Source organism: Carassius gibelio, chromosome A1 (assembly GCF_023724105.1).
Source record: "Carassius gibelio isolate Cgi1373 ecotype wild population from Czech Republic chromosome A1, carGib1.2-hapl.c, whole genome shotgun sequence".
Classification (NCBI taxonomy): Eukaryota; Metazoa; Chordata; class Actinopteri; order Cypriniformes; family Cyprinidae; genus Carassius; species Carassius gibelio.
The window spans coordinates 18,563,647-18,588,654 of NC_068371.1; the positions used below are offsets into that span (position 1 = coordinate 18,563,647).

The 25,008-nt window shown below is 35.8% G+C and overlaps 2 long non-coding RNA genes across 20 annotated transcripts in view; one reads left to right on the forward strand and one right to left on the reverse strand.

Moving 5' to 3' along the window:
• LOC128011454 (uncharacterized) overlaps positions 1–25,008 on the reverse strand; it is a 181,752-nt gene that overhangs the window by 70,641 nt on the left and 86,103 nt on the right. For 9 of the 19 annotated variants that reach the window (XR_008183743.1, XR_008183729.1, XR_008183634.1 and 6 more), the window contains one exon: positions 1,862–1,983. The exons of 2 other annotated variants lie outside the window; for them this stretch is intronic. This is a non-coding gene — a long non-coding RNA (uncharacterized LOC128011454). Of the gene's footprint in view, positions 1–1,861; positions 1,984–10,016; positions 10,529–21,051; positions 21,382–21,562; positions 21,866–23,425; positions 23,548–23,876; positions 24,148–25,008 lie in introns of those variants that run through there. 8 more of the 19 variants (XR_008183478.1, XR_008182668.1, XR_008182701.1 and 5 more) reach the window with 5 other exon arrangements.
• The window catches only part of LOC128015573 (uncharacterized), a 124,577-nt gene continuing 121,104 nt past the window's right edge, over positions 21,536–25,008 (forward strand). Inside the window, exon 1 of the long non-coding RNA XR_008183953.1 lies at positions 21,536–21,657. This is a non-coding gene — a long non-coding RNA (uncharacterized LOC128015573). The remainder of the gene's footprint in view (positions 21,658–25,008) is intronic.

Consider the following 25,008-nt stretch of genomic DNA (forward strand, 5'->3'; position numbering starts at 1 on the left):
AAGCCTATAAAACCTAAACGAAAACTCAAAACTTTATGAAACTCACTGAAATCATGTAACAGGTGACTCTTAACAAGCATGCAAAGTTTCATGGAGATCAGACCATAGGTGGCGCTATAACAGTAGAAAAGGTCTCAAAACACAAGATTTATATGGTAAATGGCCTCAAATTTCATATATTCACTCAAAAACACTAAATCTTCATATCATATGATAAATCTCCTCATTCTGAACAACTTTGCCTCTGGGACCAATGTTGTCAATAAAGCTGTTAATTAAATATTCAAGATTATTTAAAAAAGTTACTTTGGCATACTTGTGATAGGGTTTAAGATGAAAATCAATAAAACCACTGAAGTACAATTCTCTAGACTCTGAAGGTCAATAATTATCAAAAACATGTTGAACAATTGCATTTGGGCAACTATAAACCAATAATTTTATAATATGTTATTTGCATAGTGTACACAAAGGCCTACTTATACAAACAGAAAGCCCACAAATTATCAAAACTGTGTAAAATAATGCATGATTTCATTCTAAACAAGCATGCAAAATTTAAGAGAGATTGGGCAAAAAAAATTACAACACTATAACAGTTATGTTTTAAAACACAGTGTTGTTTGAGTAAATGCAATTTATAACCACTAGATGGCAGCGGAAGACCACTAATGGGCTCATTCAGCTAGTTAAACAGTACTGTTTTCATGAATTCATGCCAAAACATTAATAAATTAACTGTTATAACATTTTAAATCTCATTGAATTGATGTTTTCCATTTTGTTCATACAGATGTATCAGTTTTTACAATTTTGCCACATTATGATTACAGTTTAACCTGAAAATTACATCTAAACTCTAAAAAAGAGAAGACTTGCAATAAGTTTATTGTCACCTATCACTTATTTCAAATACCTATATCTTCAACAAAATGTGTGTCCATGTACATGTGTGTCTTTGTGTGTATGTGTGTGTGTGTGTGTGCATATGCTTATAGAGTATACATATATTAGTCTAATCAGTTACTTTCAGTGTGTGTGTCTGTCTGTTAGCCTGTTCTCCATTTTGAATGTGTTTAAATGTCATCCAAACATCCAGGTTGGCTCTGACCACCTCAGATGCCTTAAATGCTTGAACCCCGGTAAAATGCTGCTTGCAGCTTTAATTAGGGGTTCAAGCACGCAGTGCTGAAACCCTATTGTATTTGTTAGGATTTTTATTATTATTATTAGGGGTTCAAGCACGCAGTGCTGAAACCCTATTGTAATTGTTAGGATTTTTATTATTATTATTATTATTCTTCCGCCTTAAAACTGAACGGGCAGCCCAAACCGTAAGGCCTAGAGAGCTGAAACTTGGTCAAAAGGTAGTAGTCTTGCTCGCTACTCAGATACAAAGATCCAGCCCATTCGGCCAGTGGGGGGCGCTACAGCGATCAAAAATGCGTTTTTGCTAATAGCTCCTAAACCGCTTGTCGTAGACTCAAAAATTTAACATTTCTGGAATCCTTGGGTCAAGCGAAATTAAAAACGGTCACTCTGATTTGGGGTCTAGGAGGCCTCGTTTTTTCGCAAACTTGAAGTATGTCCAAAACCTACTTTTGCAAACTAGTCCTAGGTTTTTCACCCAATCGGAACCAAACTACTGCAGAAGTTTTCTCTGGACAGTGAATATCAATAATTATCAAAAAAAAGTTGCAATTTCGACTCACTGTTGTAATGGGCTGCCAAAACGTTTGAAAGTCGAGGACCAATTTTACGCAACAGGCTATAACTTGTGAATGAAATGAGATATCTTAACCAAACTTGCTGGACATTTGTAAGAGCAAAAACTTTGGTCAAATAAAAAAAAAATCCACACCTCTGCCACTTGGGGGCGCTATAAGATAGAAAAAACACATAAATGGCTATAACTAGGCAACCGTTGGCTCGATCGACTTGAAAATTGGTATGCAATGTCTTGGTCTGAAGGGGCACAAGTACCTATGAGGACATTCGCGTATCTCAAAAAACATGGCCGCCATTGGCCAAAGAAGTTTGAGCACCTATTTAACAAGGTTAACGGATGTCAATCGGAACGAAACTCGGTGGGCATGTTCGACTCATGAACCTTAAGGTCTGTAAGAATTTTGAAAGAAATCGGCCACTAGTTGGCGCTAACGAGTTTTATGGCTCTGTAATCACGTGGTGTTTCACATATCAACACAATATGCATATCATTTGATAGATCTCCTCATAATGCACAACTTTGCCTCAAGAACCATTGCTGTCAATCAAATCGTTCAATTGTTATTCACAAATATGTTAAAAACCTACTTTTGCGAACTAGTCCTAGGTTTTTTGCCCGATCGGAACCAAACCACTGCAGTAATATTCTGTGGACTCTCTAGATCAATAATTATTAAAAAAATGTTGAATTTTGTCCTTTGGTTAGCTGTAACGGGGTAATTTAGAAAAAGGGGTGTGGCCAAACATACCCCAAAGCCTATAAAACCTAAAGGAAAACTCAAAACTTTATGAAACTCAGTGAAATCATGTAACAGGTGACTCTTAACAAGCATGCAAAGTTTCATGGAGATCAGACCATAGGTGGCGCTATAATAGTAGAAAAGGTCTCAAAACACAAGATTTATATGGTAAATGGCCGCAAATTGTTTGAAAATGTTCATATATTCACTCAAAAACACTAAATCTTCATATCATATGATAAATCTCCTCATTCTGAACAACTTTGCCTCTGGGACCAATGTTGTCAATATAGCTGTTAATTAAATATTAAAGATTATTTAAAAAAGTTACTTTGGCATACTTGTGATAGGGTTTAAGATGAAAATCAATAAAACCACTGAAGTACAATTCTCTAGACTCTGAAGGTCAATAATTATCAAAAACATGTTGAACAATTGCATTTGGGCAACTATAAACCAGTAATTTTATAATATGTTATTTGCATAGTGTACACAAAGGCCTATTAATACAAACAGAAAGCCCACAAATTATCAAAACTGTGTAAAATAATGCATATTTCGTTCTAAACAAGCATGCAAAATTTAAGAGAGATTGGGCAAAAAAAAAAAAACAAGACTATAACAGTTATGTTTAAAAACACAGTGCTGTTTCAGTAAATGCAATTTATAACCACTAGATGGCAGCGGAAGACCACTAATGGGCTCATTCAGTTAAGTTGAACAGTACTGTAGAAAGGATTCATGAATTCTTGCCAAAACATTAATAAATTAACTGTTATAACATGTTAAATCTTGTTGAATCAATGTTTTCCATTTTGTTCATACAGACACATCATTTTTTACAATTTTGCCACATTGTGATTACAGTGAAACCTGAATGACATCTAAACTCTTAAAAACTAGTTTAATCATTTAATTTCAGTGTGTGTGTGTCTGTCATTTGGATGTATTTAAATGTCATCCATACATCCTGGTTGGCCGAGACCACCCCAGAGGCACAAAGGCCTATTAATACAAACAGAAATCCCACAAATTATCAAAACTGTGTAAGGTAATGCATAATTCCATTCTAAACAAGCATGCAAAATTTAAGAGAGATAGGGCAAAAAACAACAACAACAACACTTTAACAGTTATGTTTAAAAACACAGTGTTGTTTGAGTAACTGCAACTTATAACCACTAGATGGCAGTGGAAGACCACTAATGGGCTCATTCAGCTAGTACTGTTTTTATGAATTCATGCCAAAACATTAATAAATTAACTGTTATAACATTTTAAATCTCATTGAAATTGATGTTTTCCATTTTGTTCATACAGATGTATCAGTTTTAACAATTTTGCCACATTAGGATTACAGTTTAACCTGAAAATGACATCTAAACTCTAAAAAAGAGAAGACTTGCAATAAGTTTATTGTCACCTATCACTTATTTCAAATACCTATATCTGCAACAAAATGTTTGTGCATGTATATGTGTATCTTTGTGTGTGTGTGTGTGTGTGTGTGTGTGTGTGTGTGTGTGCATATGCTTATAGAGTATACATATATTAGTCTAATCATTTACTTTCAGTGTGTGTGTCTGTCTGTTAGCCTGTTCTCCGTTTTGGATGTGTTTAACTGTCATACATGCATCCAGGCTGGCTCTGACCACCTCAGAGGCCTTAATGTGCTTGAACCCCGGTAAAATGCTGCTTGCAGCTTTAATTATTATTATTCTTCTGCCCTAGAACTGAACGTGCAGCCCAAACCGTAAGGCCTAGAGAGCTGAAATTTGGACAGATCGTAGAGCTCAATTTGGGGAGAACTTATCAAAGTCTCAGCCCAATCGGCCTAACGGGGGCGCTACAGCAAAAAAAACAAAAATTTTGGACATTTTTGGCCGTAAATCGTATACCGTTAGCCGTAGACTCAAAAACATGGCATTGTTGCAATCCTTGGGTTAGCCCGAACAAAAGTGTATGGCGCCTTTTTGGGGTCTACGATGCACCGTTTTCTCGCAAAATCGAGCTATATCCGAAACCTACTTTTGCGAACTAGTCCTAGGATTTTCAACCAATCAGAACCAAACCACTTCATAAATATTCCCTGGACACTCAATATCAATAATTATCAAAAAAAGTTGAAATTTCAATTCATACGCGAAACAGTACACCAAAAAGCGTCTATGCTAACGTTAGCCAAATGCTATTTTAACTATAACTCTTGAACGGAATGAGATATCTTCACCAAACTCGGTACACATATGTATGAGCTCAATCTTTGGTCAAATCAAAAAAATTGCGCATCTCTGCCACTTGGGGGCGCTATAAGATAGAAAAAACACATAAATGGCTATAACTAGGCAACCGTTGGCTCGATCGACTTGAAAATTGGTATGCAATGTCTTGGTCTGAAGGGGCACAAGTACCTATGAGGACATTTGCATATCTCAAAAAAACATGGCCGCCATTGGCCAAACAATTTTAAGCACCTATTTGAAAGGGTTAACGGATGTTGATCGGAACGAAACTCGCTGGGTACGTTCGACTCATGAACCTTAAGGTCTGTAAGAATTTTGAAAGAAATCGGCCACTAGTTGGCGCTAACAAGTTTTATGGCTCTGTAATCACGTGGTGTTTCACATATCAACACAATATGCATATCATTTGATAGATCTCCTCATAATGCACAACTTTGCCTCAAGAACCATTGCTGTCAATCAAATCGTTCAATTGTTATTCACAAATATGTTAAAAACCTACTTTTGCGAACTAGTCCTAGGTTTTTTGTCCGATCGGAACCAAACCACTGCAGTGATATTCTGTGGACTCTGTAGATCAATAATTATTAAAAAAATGTTGAATTTTGTCCTTTGGTTAGCTGTAAAGGGGTAATATAGAAAAAGGGGTGTGGCCAAACATACCCCAAAGCCTATAAAACCTAAACGAAAACTCAGTGAAATCATGTAACAGGTGACTCTTAACAAGCATGCAAAGTTTCATGGAGATCAGACCATAGGTGGCGCTATAACAGTAGAAAACACAAGATTTATATGGTAAATGGCCTCAAATTGTTTGAAAATGTTCATATATTCACTCAAAAACACTAGATCTTCATATCATATGATAAATCTCCTCATTCTGAACAACTTTGCCTCTGGGACCAATGTTGTCAATAAAGCTGTTAATTAAATATTCAAGATTATTTAAAAAAGTTACTTTGGCATACTTGTGATACGGTTTAAGATGAAAATCAATAAAACCACTGAAGTACAATTCTCTAGACTCTGAAGGTCAATAATTATCAAAAACATGTTGAACAATTGCATTTGGGCAACTATAAACCAATAATTTTATAATATGTTATTTGCATAGTGTACACAAAGGCCTATTAATACAAACAGAAAGCCCACAAATTATCAAAACTGTGTAAAATAACAACAAAAACAAGCATGCAAAATTTAAGAGAGATTGGGCAAAAAAAATAACAACACTATAACAGTTATGTTTAAAACCAGGGTTGTTTGAGTAAATGCAATTTATAACCACTAGATGGCAGCGGAAGACCACTAATGGGCTCATTCAGCTAAGTTGAACAGCACTGTTTTCATGAATTCTTGCCAAAACATTAATAAATTAACTGTTATAACATTTTAAATCTTACTGAATCAATGTTTTCCATTTTGTTCATACAGATGTATCAGTTTTTACAATTTTGCCACATTATGATTACAGTTTAACCTGAAAATGACATCTAAACTCTAAAAAAGAGAAGACTTGCAATAAGTTTATTGTCACCTATCACTTATTTCAAATACCTATATCTGCAACAAAATGTGTGTCCATGTATATGTGTGTCTTTGTGTGTGTGTGTGTGTGTGTGTGTGTGCATATGCTTATAGAGTATACATATATTAGTCTAATCATTTGCTGTCAGTGTGTGTGTCTGTCTGTTAGCCTGTTCTCCATTTTGGATGTGTTTAAATGTCATCCAAACATCCAGGTTGGCTCTGACCACCTCAGAGGCCTTAATGTGCTTGAACCCCGGTAAAATGCTGCTTGCAGCTTTAATTAGGGGTTCAAGCACGCAGTGCTGAAACCCTATTGTAATTGTTAAGATTTTTATTATTATTATTATTTTTCCGCCTTAAAACTGAACGTGCAGCCCAAACCGTAAGGCCTAGAGAGCTGAAACTTGGTCAGATGGTAGTAGTCCTGCTCGCTACTCAGATACAAAAAACCGGCCCAATCGGCCTAATGGGGGCGCTACTGCGCAAAAAACTAAAATTTTTGACATTTTTGGCCGCAGATCGTAAACCGTTAGCCGTAGACTCAAAAACATGGCATCGTTGCAAACCTTGGGTTAGTCCGAACAAAAGTGCACAACTGCATTTTTTGCTCTACGAGGCACCGTTTTCGCGCAAAATCGAGCTATATCCGAAACCTACTTTTGCGAACTAGTCCTAGGATTTTCAACCAATCAGAACCAAACCACTTCAGAAATATTCCCTGGACACTCAATATCAATAATTATCAAAAAAAAGTTGAAATTTCAATTCTTACGCGAAACAGTATGCCAAAAAGCGTCTATGCTGACGTTAGCCAAATGCTATTTTAACTATAACTCTTGAACGGAATGAGATATCTTCACCAAACTCGGTACACATATGTATGAGCTCAATCTTTGGTCAAATCAAAAAAATTGCTCATCTCTGCCACTTGGGGGCGCAATAAGATAGAAAAAACACATAAATGGCTATAACTAGGCAACCGTTGGCTCGATCGACTTGAAAATTGGTATGCAGTGTCTTGGTCTGAAGGGGCACAAGTACCTATGAGGACATTTGCATATCTCAAAAAACATGGCCGCCATTGGCCAAATAATTTTAAGCACCTATTTGAAAGGGTTAACGGATGTTGATCGGAACGAAACTCGCTGGGTACGTTCGACTCATGAACCTTAAGGTCTGTAAAAATTTTGAAAGAAATCGGCCACTAGTTGGCGCTAACGAGTTTTATGGCTCTGTAATCACGTGGTGTTTCACATATCAACACAATATGCATATCATTTGTTAGATCTCCTCATAATGCACAACTTTGCCTCAAGAACCATTGCTGTCAATCAAATCGTTCAATTGTTATTCACAAATATGTTAAAAACCTACTTTTGCGAACTAGTCCTAGGTTTTTTGTCCGATCGGAACCAAACTACTGCAGTAATATTCTGTGGACTCTCTAGATCAATAATTATCAAAAAAATGTTGAATTTTGTCGTTTGGCTAGCTTTAAATCAGTCATTTAGAAAAGGGGTGTGGCCAAACACACCCCAAAGCCTATAAAACCTAAACGAAAACTCAAAACTTTATGAAACTCGGTGAGAACATGTAACAGGTGACTCTTAACAAGCATGCAAAGTGTCATGGAGATCGGATCATAGGTGGCGCTATAACATTTGAAAAAGCCTCAAAAACACACATTTTCAATAGAAAATGATCACAATTTGTTGGACATGTTCATACATTCACACAAACACTAGATCTTCATATCATATGATAGATCTCCTCTTTGTGAACAACTTTGCCTCAAGGAGCGAAGATGTCAATCAAATCGTTCAATTGCAATTCACAAATATGTCAACAAGCTACTTTTGCGAACTAGTCCAAGGTTTTTTACCCGATCGAAACCAAACCACTGCAGTAATTTTCTCTGGACTCTCTAGATCAATAATTATCAAAATTTTTTCAGAATTTTGTCCTTTGGTTAGCTATAACTGGCTAAATTAGAAAAGGGGCGTGACCAAAATACCCAAAAGCATATAAAACCTAAACGAAAACTCAAAACTTTATGAAACTTGATGAAAACATGTAACAGCTGACCCTTAACAACCATGCAAATTTTCATGGAGATCGGACCATAGGTGGCGCTATAACAGTAGAAAAGGTCTCAAAACATAAGATTTACATGGTAAATGGCCTCAAATTGTCTGAAAATGCTCATATATTCACATAAACACTAGATCTTCATATCATATGATAGATCTCCTCATTCTGAACAACTTCTGGGACCAATGTTGTCAATAAAGCTGTTAATTAAATATTGAAGATTATTTAAAAAAGTTACTTTGGCAAAGTAGTCCAAGGCTTTAAGCTGAAAATTAAATCAATAAAACCACTGAAGTACAATTCTCTAGACTCTGAAGGTCAATAATTATCAAAAACATGTTGAACAATTTTATTTGGACAACTATAAACCAGTAATTTTATAATATGTTCTTTTCATAGTGTACACAAAGGCCTATTAATACAAACAGAAAGCCCACAAATTATCAAAACTGTGTAAAATAATGCCTAATTTCATCCTAAACAAGTATGTAAAATTTAAGAGAGATTGGGCAAAAAACATAACACTATACTATAACAGTTATGTTTAAAAACAGTGTTGTTTGAGTAAATGCAATTTATAACCACTAGATGGCAGCGGAAGACCACTAATGGGCTCATTCTGCAAATTGAAACAGTACTTTTGAAAAGATTTATGAATTCATGCCCAAACAATAAAAAAAACCCACTGTTGCAACGTTTTAAATCTCACTGTTAAAGTTTTCAATTTTCTTCATACAGACTTATCAGTTTTTAAAATTTTGCCACATTATGATTACAGTGAAACCTGAAAATGACATCCAAACTCTTAAAAACTAGTTTAATCATTTAATTTCAGTGCGTGTGTCTGTCTGTCAGCCTATTCTCCATATTGGATGTGTTTAACGGTCATCCATACGTCCAGGTTGGCTCAGACCACCTCAGAGGCCTTAATGTGCTTGAACCCCGGTAAATGCTGCTTGCAGCTTTAATTATTATTATTATTATTATTATTCTTCCGCCTTAAAACTGAACGTGCAGCCCAAACCGTAAGGCCTAGAGAGCTGAAACTTGGTCAGATGGTAGTAGTCTTGCTCGCTACTCAGATACAAAGAACCGGCCCAATCGGCCTAACGGGGGCGCTACAGCGCAAAAAACAAAAATTTTGGACAATTTTGGCCGTAAAACGTAAACCGTAAGCCGTAGTCTCAAAAACATGGCATTGTTGCAATCCTTGGGTTAGACCGAACAAAAGTGTACGGCGCCTTTTTGGGGTCTACGACGCACCGTTTTCTCGCAAAATCGAGCTATATCCGAAACCTACTTTTGCAAACTAGTCCTAGGATTTTCAACCAATCAGAACCAAACCACATCATAAATATTCCCTGGACACTCAATATCAATAATTATCAAAAAAAAGTTGAAATTTCAATTCTTACGCGAAACAGTACACCAAAAAGCACCTATGCTAACGTTAGCCAAATGCTATTTTGACAATAACTCTTAAACGGAATGAGATATCTTCACCAAACTCGGTACACATATGTATGAGCTTAATCTTTGGTCAAATAAAAAAAATTGCGCATCTCTGCCACTTGGGGGCGCTATAAGATAGAAAAAACACATAAATTGCTATAACTAGGCAACCGTTGCTTCGATCGACTTGAAAGTTGGTATGCAATGTCTTGGTCTGAAGGGGCACAAGTACCTATGAAGACATTTGCATATCTCAAAAAAACATGGCCGCCATTGGCCAAACAATTTTAAGCACCTATTTGAAAGGGTTAACGGAGGTTGTTCGGAACGAAACTCGCTGGGTACGTTCGACTCATGAACCTCAAGGTCTGTAAGAATTTTGAAAGAAATCGGCCACTAGTTGGCGCTAACGAGTTTTATGGCTCTGTAATCACGTGGTGTTTCACATATCAACGCAATATGCATATCATTTGATAGATCTCCTCATAATGCACAACTTTGCCTCAAGAACCATTGCTGTGAATCAAATCGTTCAATTGTTATTCACAAATATGTTAAAAACCTACTTTTGCGAACTAGTCCTAGGTTTTTTGCCCGATCGGAACCAAACTACTGCAGTAATATTCTGTGGACTCTCTAGATCAATAATTATTAAAAAAATGTTGAATTTTGTCTTTTGGTTAGCTGTAAAGGGATAATTTAGAAAAAGGGGTGTGGCCAAACATACCCCAAAGCCTATAAAACCTAAACGAAAACTCAAAACTTTATGAAACTAGGTGAGAACATGTAACAGGTGACTCTTAACAAGCATGCAAAGTTTCATGGAGATCAGACCATAGGTGGCGCTATAACAGTAGAAAAGGTCTCAAAACACAAGATTTATATGGTAAATGGCCTCAAATTGTTTGAAAATGCTCATATATTCACTCAAAAACACTAGATCTTCATATCATATGATAGATCACCTCATTCTGAACAACTTTGCCTCTGGGACCAATGTCGTCAATAAAGCTGTTAATTAAATATTCAAGATTATTTTAAAAAGATACTTTGGCAAACTAGTGATAGGGTATAAGATGAAAATCAATAAAACCACTGAAGTACAATTTTCTAGACTCTGAAGGTCAATAATTATCAAAAAAATGTTGAACAATTGCATTTAGACAACTATAAACCAGTAATTTTATAATATGTTATTTGCATAGTGTACACAAAGGCCTATTAATACAAACAGAAATCCCAGAAATGATCAAAACTGTATAAAATAATGCATGATTTCATTCTAAACAAGCATGCAAAATTTAAGAGAGATTGGGTAAAAAAAAATAAAAAAATAACAACACTATAACAGTTATGTTTAGAAACACAGTGTTGTTTCAGTAAATGCAATTTATAACCACTAGATGGCAGCGGAAGACCACTAATGGGCTCATTCAGTTAAAATGAACAGTACTGTAGAAAGGATTCATCAATTCATGCCAAAATATTAATAAATTAACTGTTATAACATGTTACATCTTATTGAATCAATGTTTTCCATTTTGTTCATACAGACACATCATTTTTTACAATTTTGCCACATTGTGATTACAGTGAAACCTGAATGACATCTAAACTCTTAAAAACTAGTTTAATCATTTAAACTAGTTTCAGTGTGTGTGTGTCTGTCTTTTGTATGTTTTTAAATGTCATCCATACATCCTGGTTGGCCGAGACCACCCCAGAGGCACAAAGGCCTATTAATACAAACAGAAATCCCACAAATTATCAAAACTGTGTAAAGTAATGCATAATTTCATTCTAAACAAGCATGCAAAATTTAAGAGAGATTGGGCAAAAAAAAATTACAACACTATAACAGTTATGTTTTAAAACACAGTGTTGTTTGAGTAAATGCAATTTATAACCACTAGATGGCAGCGGAAGACCACTAATGGGCTCATTCAGCTAGTTAAACAGTACTGTTTTCATGAATTCTTGCCAAAACATGAATAAATTAACTGTTATAACATTTTAAATCTCAATGAATTGATGTTTTCCATTTTGTTTATGCAGATGTATCAGTCTTTACAATTTTGCCACATTATGATTACAGTTTAACCTGAAAATGACATCTAAACTCTGAAAAAGAGAAGACTTGCAATAATTTTATGTCACCTATCACTTATTTCAAATACCTATATCTGCAACAAAATGTTTGTGCATGTATATGTGTGTCTTTGTCTGTGTGTGTGTGTGTGCATATGCTTATAGAGTATACATATATTAGTCTAATCATTTACTTTCAGTGTGTGTGTCTGTCTGTTAACCTGTTCTCCATTTTGGATGTGTTTAAATGTCATCCAAACATCCAGGTTGGCTCTGACCACCTCAGATGCCTTAAATGCTTGAACCCCGGTAAAATGCTGCTTGCAGCTTTAATTAGGGGTTCAAGCACGCAGTGCTGAAACCCTATTGTATCTGTTAGGATTTTTATTATTATTATTATTATTATTATTCTCCACTCAAACTGATCGTGCAGCCCAAACCGTAAGGCCTAGAGAGCTGAAACTTGGTCAGATGGTAGAAGTCCGGCCTTCTTGTCAGATCCAAAGGCTCGCCCCAATCGGCCTAAAGGGGGCGCTAGAGCGATCAAAAATGCGTTAGTGCTAATAACTCCTAAACCGCTTATCATAGAGCCAAAAATTTAACATTTCCGGAATCCGTGGGTCAGGCGAATTTAAAAACGGTCACTCTGATTTTGGGTCTAGGAGGCCTAGTTTTTTCGCAAATTTGACGTATGTCCAAAACCTACTTTTGCGAACTACTCCTAGGTTTTTCGCCCAATCTGAACCAAACCACTGCAGAAATGTTCTCTGGCCAGGGAGTATCAATATTTATCAAAAAAAAGTTGAAATTTCGACTCGCTGTCGTAATGGGATGCCAAAACGTTCGAAAGTCGAGGACCAATTTTACGCAACAGGCTATAACTCGTGAAAGAAATAAGATATCTTAACCAAACTTGCTACACATTTGTAAGACCTAAGACTTTGGTCAAATAAAAAAAATTGCACACCTCTGGCACTTGGGGGCGCTATAAAAAGAAAAAACACATAAATGGCTATAACTAGGCTACCGTTGGCTCGATCGACCTAAAAATTGGTATGCAGTGTCTGTGTCTGAAGGGGCACAAGTACCTATGAGGACATTTGCATATCTCAAAAAACATGGCCGCCATTGGCCAAACAATTTTAAGCACCTATTTGAAAGGGTTAACGGATGTTGATCGGAACGAAACTCGCTGGGTACGTTCGACTCATGAACCTTAAGGTCTGTAAGAATTTTGAAAGAAATCGGCCACTAGTTGGCGCTAACGAGTTTATTGGCTCTGTAATCACGTGGTGTTTCACTTATCAACACAATATGCATATCATTTGATAGATCTCCTCATAATGCACAACTTTGCCTCAAGAACCATCGCTGTCAATCAAATCGTTCAATTGTTATTCATAAATATGTTTAAAACCTACTTTTGCGAACTAGTCCTAGGTTTTTTGCCCGATCGGAACCAAACCACTGCAGTAATATTCTGTGGACTCTCTAGAACAATAATTATCAAAAAAATGTTGAATTTTGTCCTTTGGTTAGCTTTAAATGGGTAATTTAGAAAAGGGGTGTGGCCAAACATACCCCAAAGCCTATAAAACCTAAACGAAAACTCAAAACTTTATGAAACTAGGTGAAAACATGTAACACGTTACTCTTAACAAGCATGCAAAGTGTCATGGAGATCGGATCATAGGTGGCGCTATCACAGTTGAAAAAGCCTCAAAAACACACATTTTCAATGGAAAATGATCACAATTTGTAGGACATGTTCATACATTCACACAAACACTAAATCTTCATATCATATGATAGATATCCTCTTTGTGAACAACTTTGCCTCAAGGAGCGAAGATGTCAATCAAATCGTTCAATTGCAATTCACAAATATGTCAAAAAGCTACTTTTGCGAACTAGTCCCAGGTTTTTTACCCGATCAAAACCAAACTACTGCAGTAATTTTCTCTGGACTCTCTAGATCAATAATTATCAAAAAAATGTTGAATTTTGTCCTTTGGTTAGCTATAACTGGCTAAATTACAAAAGGGGCGTGACCAAAATACCCAAAAGCATATAAAACCTAAACGAAAACTCAAAACTTTATGAAACTTGGCGAAAACATGTAACAGCTGACCCTTAACAACCATGCAAATTTTCATGGAGATCGGACCATAGGTGGCGCTATAACAGTAGAAAAGGTCTCAAAACATAAGATTTACATGGTAAATGGCCTCAAATTGTCTGAAAATGCTCATATATTCACATAAACACTAGATCTTCATATCATATGATAGATCTCCTCATTCTGAACAACTTCTGTGACCAATGTTGTCAATAAAGCTGTTAATTAAATATTCAAGATTATTTAAAACAGTTACTTTGGCAAAGTAGTCCAAGGCTTTAAGCTGAAAATCAATAAAACTACTGAAGTACAATTCTATAGACTCTGAAGGTCAATAATTATCCAAAACATGTTGAACAATTGCATTTGGACAACTATAAACCAGTGATTGTATAATATGTTCTTTTCACAGTGTACACAAAGGCCTATTAATACAAACAGAAAGCCCACAAATTATCAAAACTGTGTAAAATAATGCCTAATTTCATTCTAAACAAGCATGCAAAATTTAAGAGAGATTGGGCAAAAAACATAACACTATAACAGTTATGTTTAAAAACAGTGTTGTTTGAGTAAATGCAATTTATAACCACTAGATGGCAGCGGAAGACCACTAATGGGCTCATTCAGAAAATTTAAACAGTACTTTTGAAAAGATTTATGAATTCATGCATAAACAATAAAAAAAAAACACTGTCACAACATTTTAAATCTCACTGAGTTAAAGTTTTCCATTTTTTTCATACAGACTTATCAGTTTTTAAAATTTTGCCACATTATGATTACAGTGAAACCTGAAAATGACATCCAAACTCTTAAAAACTAGTTTAATCATTTAATTTCAGTACGTGTGTCTGTCTGTCAGCCTATTCTCCGTTTTGGATGTGTTTAACTGTCATCCATACATCCAGGTTGGCTCAGACCACCTCAGAGGCCTTAATGTGCTTGAACCCCGTAAATGCTGCTTGCAGCTTTAATTATTATTATTATTATTATTCTTCCGCCTTAAAACTGAACGTGCAGCCCAAACCGTAAGGCCTAGAGAGCTGAAACTTGGTCAGATCGTAGTAGTCTTGCTCGCTACTCAGATACAAAGAACCGGCCCAATCGGCCTAACGGGGGCGCTACAGCGCAAAAAACAAAAATTTTGGACATTTTTGGCCGTAAAGTGTAAACCGTTAGCCATAGACTCAAAAATATGGCATTGTTGCAATCCTTGGGTTAACCCGAACAAAAGTGCACGGCGCCTTTTTGGGGTCTACGACACACCGTTTTCTCGCAAAATCGAGCTATATCCGAAACCTACTTTTGCGAACTAGTCCTAGGATTTTCAACCAATCAGAACCAAACCACTTCATGAATATTCCCTGGACACTCAATATCAATAATTATCAAAAAAAAGTTGAAATTTCAATTCATACGCGAAACAGTACACCAAAAAGCGTCTATGCTAACGTTAGCCAAATGCTATTTTGACTATAACTCTTGAACGGAATGAGATATGTTCACCAAAATTGGTACACATATGTATGAGCTCAATCTTTGGTCAAATCAAAAAAATTGTGCATCTCTGCCACTTGGGGGCGCTATAAGATAGAAAAAACACATAAATTGCTATAACTAGGCAACCGTTGGCTCGATCGACTTGAAAATTGGTATGCAGTGTCTTGGTCTGAAGGGGCACAAGTACCTATGAGGACATTTGCATATCTCAAAAAAACATGGCCGCCATTGGCCAAACAATTTTAAGCACCTATTTGAAAGGGTTAACGGATGTTGATCGGAACGAAACTCGCTGGGTACGTTCGACTCATGAACCTTAAGGTCTGTAAGAATTTTGAAAGAAATCGGACACTAGTTGGCGCTAACGAGTTTTATGGCTCTGTAATCACGTGGTATTTCACATATCAACACAATATGCATATCATTTGATAGATCTCCTCATAATGCACAACTTTGCCTCAAGAACCATTGCTGTCAATCAAATCGTTCAATTGTTATTCACAAATATGTTAAAAACCTACTTTTGCGAACTAGTCCTAGGTTTTTTGTCCGATCGGAACCAAACCACTGCAGTAATATTCTGTGGACTCTCTAGATCTATAATTATTAAAAAAATGTTGAATTTTGTCCTTTGGTTAGCTGTAAAGGGGTAATTTAGAAAAAGGGGTGTGGCCAAACATACCCCTAAGCCTATAAAACCTAAACAAAAACTCAAAACTTTATGAGCCTTGGTGAAATCATGTAACAGCTGAATCTTAACAAGCATGCAAAGTTTCATGGAGATCAGACCATAGGTGGCGCTATAACAGTAGAAAAGGTCTCAAAACACAAGATTTATATGGTAAATGGCCTCAAATTGTTTGAAAATGCTCATATATTCACTCAAAAACACTAAATCTTCATATCATATGATAGATCTCCTCATTCTGAACAACTTTGCCTCTGGGACCAATGTTGTCAATAAAGCTGTTAATTAAATATTCAAGATTATTTAAAAAAGTTACTTTGGCATACTTGTGATACAGTTTAAGATGAAAATCAATAAAACCACTGAAGTACAATTCTCTAGACTCTGAAGGTCAATAATTATCAAAAACATGTTGAACAATTGCATTTGGGCAACTATAAACCAGTTATTTTATAATATGTTCTTTTCATAGTGTACACAAAGGCCTATTAATACAATCAGAAAGCCCACAAATTATCAAAACTGTGTAAAATAATGCATAATTTCATTCTAAACAAGTATGCAAAATTTAAGAGAGATTGGGCAAAAAAAAATAACAACACTATAACAGTTATGTTTAAAAACACAGTGTTGTTTGAGTAAATGCAATCTATAACCACTAGATGGCAGCGGAAGACCACTAATGTGCTCATTCAGCTAAGTTGAACAGCACTGTTTTCATGAATTCTTGCCAAAACATTAATAAATTAACTGTTATAACATTTTAAATCTCATTGAATTGATGTTTTCCATTTTGTTCATACAGATGTATCAGTTTTTACAATTTTGCCACATTATGATTACAGTTTAACCTGAAAATGACATCTAAACTCTAAAAAAGAGAAGACTTGCAATAAGTTTACTGTCAACTATCACTTATTTCAAATACCTATATCTGCAACAAAATGTGTGTGTGTGTGTGTGTGTGTGTGTGCATATGCTTATAGAGTATACATATATTAGTCTAATCATTTACTTTCAGTGTGTGTCTGTCTGTTAGCCTGTTCTCCATTTTGGATGTGTTTAAATGTCATCCAAACATCCAGGTTGGCTCTGACCACCTCAGAGGGCTTAATGTGCTTGAACCCCGGTAAAATGCTGCTTGCAGCTTTAATTAGGGGTTCAAGCACGCAGTGCTGAAACCCTATTGTAATTGTTAGGATTTTTATTATTATTAGGGGTTCAAGCACGCAGTGCTGAAACCCTATTGTAATTGTTAGGATTTTTATTATTATTATTATTATTATTCTTCCGCCATAAAACTGAACGTGCAGCCCAAACCGTAAGGCCTAGAGAGCTGAAACTTGGTCAGATCGTAGTAGTCTTGCTCGCTACTCAGATACAAAGAACCGGCACAATCGGCCTAACGGGGGCGCTACAGCGCAAAAAACAAAAATTTTGGACCGTTTTGGCCGTAAATCGTATACCGTTAGCCGTAGACTCAAAAACATGGCATTGTTGCAATCCTTGGGTTAGCCCGAACAAAAGTGCACTGTGCCTTTTTGGGGTCTACGACGCACCGTTTTCTCGCAAAATCGAGCTATATCCGAAACCTACTTTTGCGAACTAGTCCTAGGATTTTCAACCAATCAGAACCAAACCACTTCAGAAATATTCCCTGGACACTCAGTATCAATAATTATCAAAAAAAAGTTGAAATTTCAATTCTTACGCGAAACAGTACACCAAAAAGCGTCCATGCTAACGTTAGCCAAATGCTATTTTGACTATAACTCTTGAACGGAATGAGATATCTTCACCAAAATTGGTACACATATGTATGAGCTCAATCTTTGGTCAAATCAAAAAAATTGTGCATCTCTGCCACTTGGGGGCGCAATAAGATTTAAAAAACACATAAATTGCTATAACTAGGCAACCGTTGGCTCGATCGACTTGAAAATTGGTATGCAGTGTCTTGGTCTGAAGGGCCACAAGTACCTATGAGGACATTTGCATATCTCAAAAAACATGGCCGCCATTGGCCAAAAAATTTTAAGCACCTATTTGAAAGGGTTAACGGATGTTGATCGGAATGAAACTCACTGGGTACATTCGACTCATGAACCTTAAGGTCTGTAAGAATTTTGAAAGAAATCGGCCACTAGTTGGCGCTAACGAGTTTTATGGCTCTGTAATCACGTGGTGTTTCACATATCAACACAATATGCATATCATTTGATAGATCTCCTCATAATGCACAACTTTGCCTCAAGAACCATTGCTGTCAATCAAATCGTTCAATTGTTATTCACAAATATGTTAAAAACCTACTTTTGCGAACTAGTCCTAGATTTTTTGTCCGATCGGAACCAAACCACTGCAGTAATATTCTGTGGACTCTCTAGATCAATAATTATTAAAAAAATGTTGAACTTTGTCCTTTGGTTAGCTTTAAAGGGTCAATTTAGAAATGGGGTGTGGCCAAACATACCCCAAAGCCTATAAAACCTAAAGGAAAACTCAAAACTTTATGAAACTCGGTGAAATCATGTAACAGGTGACTCCTAACAAGATTACAAAGTTTCATGGAGATCGGACCATAGGTGGCGCTATAACAGTAGAAAAGGTCTCAAAACACAAGATTTATACGGTAAATGGCCTCAAATTGTTTGTAAATGCTCATATATTCACTCAAAAACACTAGATCTTCATATCATATGATAGATCTCCTCATTCTGAACAACTTTGCCTCTGGGACCAACGTTGTCAATAAAGCTGTTAATTAAATATTCAAGATTATTTTAAAAAGTTACTTTGGCATACTAGTGATAGGGTTTCAGATGAAAATCAATAAAACCACTGAAGTACAATTCTCTAGACTCTGAAGGTCAATAATTATCAAAAACATGTTGAACAATTGCATTTGGACAACTATAAACCAGTAATTTTATAATATGTTATTTGCATAGTGTACACAAAGGCCTATTAATACAAACAGAAATCCCACAAATGATCAAAACTGTGTAAAATAATGCAAGATTTCATTCTAAACAAGCATGCAAAATTTAAGAGAGATTGGGCAAAAAAAATAAAAAATAACAACACTATAACAGTTATGTTTAGAAACATAGTGTTGTTTTAGTAAATGCAATTTATAACCACTAGATGGCAGCGGAAGACCACTAATGGGCTCATTCAGTTAAGTTGAACAGTACTGTAGAAAGGATTCATGAATTCATGCCAAAACATTAATAAATTAACTGTTATAACATGTTAAATCTTATTGAATCAATGTTTTCCATTTTGTTCATACAGACACATCATTTTTTACAATTTTGCCACATTGTAATTACAGTGAAACCTGAATGACATCTAAACTCTTAAAAACTAGTTTAATCATTTAAACTAGTTTCAGTGTGTGTGTGTCTGTCTTTTGGATGTGTTTAAATGTCATCCATACATCCTGGTTGGCAGAGACCACCCCAGAGGCACAAAGGCCTATTAATACAAACAGAAATCCCACAAATTATCAAAACTGTGTAAAGTAATGCATAATTTCATTCTAAACAAGCATGCAAAATTTAAGAGAGATAGGGCAAAAAAAAAAACAACAACAACACTTTAACAGTTATGTTTAAAAACACAGTGTTGTTTGAGTAAATGCAATTTATAACCACTAGATGGCAGCGGAAGACCACTAATGGGCTCATTCAGCTAGTACTGTTTTTATTTATTCATGCCAAAACATTAATAAATTAACTGTTATAACATTTTAAATCTCATTGAATTGATGTTTTCCATTTTGTTCATACAGATGTATCAGTTTTAACAATTTTGCCACATTATGATTACAGTTTAATCTGAAAATGACATTTAAACTCTAAAAAAGAGAAGACTTGCAATAAGTTTATTGTCACCTATCACTAATTTCAAATACCTATATCTGCAACAAAATGTTTGTGCATGTATATGTGTATCTTTGTGTGTCTTTGTGTGTGCGTGCATATGCTTATAGAGTATACATATATTAGTCTAATCATTTGCTTTCAGTGTGTGTGTCTGTTAGCCTGTTCTCCATTTTGGATGTGTTTAACTGTCATCCAAACATCCAGGTTGGCTCTGACCACCTCAGAGGCCTTAATGTGCTTGAACCCCGGTAAAATGCTGCTTGCAGCTTTAATTATTATTATTATTCTTCCGCCTTAAAACTGAACGTGCAGCCCAAACCGTAAGGCCTAGAGAGCTGAAACTTGGTCAGATCGTAGTAGTCTTGCTCGCTACTCAGATACAAAGAACCGGCCCAATCGGCCTAACGGGGGCGCTACAGCGCAAAAAACAAAAATTTTGGACAATTTTGGCCATAAAGTGTAAACCGTTAGCCATAGACTCAAAAACATGGCATTGTTGCAATCCTTGGGTTAGCCCGAACAAAAGTGTACGGCGCCTTTTTGGGGTCTACGACGCACCGTTTTCTCGCAAAATCGAGCTATATCCGAAACCTACTTTTGCGAACTAGTCCTAGGATTTTCAACCAATCAGAACCAAACCACTTCATAAATATTCCCTGGACACTCATTATCAATAATTATCAAAAAAAAGTTGAAATTTCAATTGTTACGCGAAACAGTACGCCAAAAAGCGTCTATGCTAACGTTAGCCAAATGCTCTTTTGACTATAACTCTTGAACGGAACGAGATATCTTCACCAAACTCGGTATACATATGAATGAGCTCAATCTTTGGTAAAATCAAAAAAATTGCGCATCTCTGCCACTTGGGGGCGCTGTAAGATAGAAAAAACACATAAATGGCTATAACTAGGCAACCGTTGGCTCGATCGACTTGAAAATTGGTATGCAGTGTCTTGTTCTAAAGGGGCACAAGTACCTATGAGGACATTTGCATATCTCAAAAAAACATGGCCGCCATTGGCCAAACAAATTTAAGCACCTATTTGAAAGGGTTAACGGATGTTGATCGGAACGAAACTCGCTGGGTACGTTCGACTCATGAACCTTAAGGTCTGTAAGAATTTTGAAAGAAATCGGCCACTAGTTGGCGCTAACGAGTTTTATGGCTCTGTAATCACGTGGTGTTTCACATATCAACACAATATGCATATCATTTGATAGATCTCCTCGTAATGCACAACTTTGCCTCAAGAACCATTGCTGTCAATCAAATCGTTCAATTGTTATTCACAAATATGTTAAAAACCTACTTTTGCGAACTAGTCCTAGGTTTTTTGCCCGATCGGAACCAAACCACTGCAGTAATGTTCTGTGGACTCTCTAGATCAATAATCATTAAAAAAAATTTGAATTTTGTCCTTTGGTTAGCTGTAAAGGAATAATTAAAAAAAGGGGTGTGGCCAAACATACCCCAAAGCCTATAAAACCTAAACGAAAACTCAAAACTTTATGAACCTTGGTGAAATCATGTAACAGATGACTCTTAACAAGCATGCAAAGTTTCATGGAGATCAGACCATAGGTGGCGCTATAACAGTAGAAAAGGTCTCAAAACACAAGATTTATATGGTAAATGGCCTCAAATTGTTTGAAAATGCTCATATATTCACTCAAAAACACTAGATCTTCATATCATATGATAGATCTCCTCATTCTGAACAACTTTGCCTCTGGGACCAATGTTGTCAATAAAGCTGTTAATTAAATATTCAAGATTATTAAAAAAAGTTACTTTGGCAAACTAGTTAAAAGTTATAAGCTGAAAAATCAATAAAACCACTCAAGTACAATTCTCTAGACTCTGAAGGTCAATAATTATCAAAAACATGTTGAACAATTGCATTTAGACAACTATAAACCAGTAATTTTATAATATGTTATTTGCATAGTGTACACAAAGGCCTATTATTACAAACAGAAAGTACACACATTATCAAAACTGTGTAAAATAATGAATATTTTCATTCTAAACAAGCATGCAAATTGTAAGAGAGATTGGGCAAAAAAAAAAAACACACAATAACAGTTATGTTTAAAAACACAGTGTTGCTTGAGTAAATGCAATTTATAACCACTAGATGGCAGCGGAAGACCACTAATGGGCTCATTCAGCTAAGTTGAACAGTCCTGTTGAAAGGATTCAAGAATTCATGGCAAAACATTAAAAAATTAACTGTTATAACATTTTAAATCTCATTGAGTCAATGTTTTCCATTTTGTTCATACAGATATATCAGTTTTTACAATTTTGCCACATTATGATTACAGTTTATTCTGAAAATGACATCTAAACTCTTAAAAAGAGAAGACTTGCAATAAGTTTATTGTCACCTATCACTTATTTCAAATACCCATATCTGCAACAAAATGTGTGTGCATGTAAATGTGTGTCTTTGTCTGTGTGTGTGTGTGTGTGTGTGTGCACATGCTTATAGAGAATTAATATATTAGTCTAATCATTTAATTTCAGTGTTTGTGTCTGTCTGCCAGCCTGTTCTCCATTTTGGATGTGTTTAACTGTCATCCGTACATCCAGGTTGGCTGAGACCACCTCAGAGGCCTTAATGTGCTTGAACCCCGGTAAAATGCTGCTTGCAGCTTTAATTAGGGGTTCAAGCACGCAGTGCTGAAACCCTCTTGTAATTGTTAGGATTTTTATTAGGGGTTCAAGCACGCAGTGCTGAAACCCTATTGTAATTGTTAGGATTTTTATTATTATTATTATTATTCTTCCGCCTTAAAACTGAACGGGCAGCCCAAACCGTAAGGCCTAGAGAGCTGAAACTTGGTCAAAAGGTAGTAGTCTTGCTCGCTACTCAGATACAAAGATCCAGCCCATTCGGCCAGTGGGGGGCGCTACAGCGATCAAAAATGCGTTTTTGCTAATAGCTCCTAAACCGCTTGTCGTAGACTCAAAAATTTAACATTTCTGGAATCCTTGGGTCAAGCGAAATTAAAAACGGTCACTCTGATTTGGGGTCTAGGAGGCCTCGTTTTTTCGCAAACTTGAAGTATGTCCAAAACCTACTTTTGCAAACTAGTCCTAGGTTTTTCACCCAATCGGAACCAAACTACTGCAGAAGTTTTCTCTGGACAGTGAATATCAATAATTATCAAAAAAAAGTTGCAATTTCGACTCACTGTTGTAATGGGCTGCCAAAACGTTTGAAAGTCGAGGACCAATTTTACGCAACAGGCTATAACTTGTGAATGAAATGAGATATCTTAACCAAACTTGCTGGACATTTGTAAGAGCAAAAACTTTGGTCAAATAAAAAAAAAATCCACACCTCTGCCACTTGGGGGCGCTATAAGATAGAAAAAACACATAAATGGCTATAACTAGGCAACCGTTGGCTCGATCGACTTGAAAATTGGTATGCAATGTCTTGGTCTGAAGGGGCACAAGTACCTATGAGGACATTCGCGTATCTCAAAAAACATGGCCGCCATTGGCCAAAGAAGTTTGAGCACCTATTTAACAAGGTTAACGGATGTCAATCGGAACGAAACTCGGTGGGCATGTTCGACTCATGAACCTTAAGGTCTGTAAGAATTTTGAAAGAAATCGGCCACTAGTTGGCGCTAACGAGTTTTATGGCTCTGTAATCACGTGGTGTTTCACATATCAACACAATATGCATATCATTTGATAGATCTCCTCATAATGCACAACTTTGCCTCAAGAACCATTGCTGTCAATCAAATCGTTCAATTGTTATTCACAAATATGTTAAAAACCTACTTTTGCGAACTAGTCCTAGGTTTTTTGCCCGATCGGAACCAAACCACTGCAGTAATATTCTGTGGACTCTCTAGATCAATAATTATTAAAAAAATGTTGAATTTTGTCCTTTGGTTAGCTGTAACGGGGTAATTTAGAAAAAGGGGTGTGGCCAAACATACCCCAAAGCCTATAAAACCTAAAGGAAAACTCAAAACTTTATGAAACTCAGTGAAATCATGTAACAGGTGACTCTTAACAAGCATGCAAAGTTTCATGGAGATCAGACCATAGGTGGCGCTATAATAGTAGAAAAGGTCTCAAAACACAAGATTTATATGGTAAATGGCCGCAAATTGTTTGAAAATGTTCATATATTCACTCAAAAACACTAAATCTTCATATCATATGATAAATCTCCTCATTCTGAACAACTTTGCCTCTGGGACCAATGTTGTCAATATAGCTGTTAATTAAATATTAAAGATTATTTAAAAAAGTTACTTTGGCATACTTGTGATAGGGTTTAAGATGAAAATCAATAAAACCACTGAAGTACAATTCTCTAGACTCTGAAGGTCAATAATTATCAAAAACATGTTGAACAATTGCATTTGGGCAACTATAAACCAGTAATTTTATAATATGTTATTTGCATAGTGTACACAAAGGCCTATTAATACAAACAGAAAGCCCACAAATTATCAAAACTGTGTAAAATAATGCATATTTCGTTCTAAACAAGCATGCAAAATTTAAGAGAGATTGGGCAAAAAAAAAAAAACAAGACTATAACAGTTATGTTTAAAAACACAGTGCTGTTTCAGTAAATGCAATTTATAACCACTAGATGGCAGCGGAAGACCACTAATGGGCTCATTCAGTTAAGTTGAACAGTACTGTAGAAAGGATTCATGAATTCTTGCCAAAACATTAATAAATTAACTGTTATAACATGTTAAATCTTGTTGAATCAATGTTTTCCATTTTGTTCATACAGACACATCATTTTTTACAATTTTGCCACATTGTGATTACAGTGAAACCTGAATGACATCTAAACTCTTAAAAACTAGTTTAATCATTTAATTTCAGTGTGTGTGTGTCTGTCATTTGGATGTATTTAAATGTCATCCATACATCCTGGTT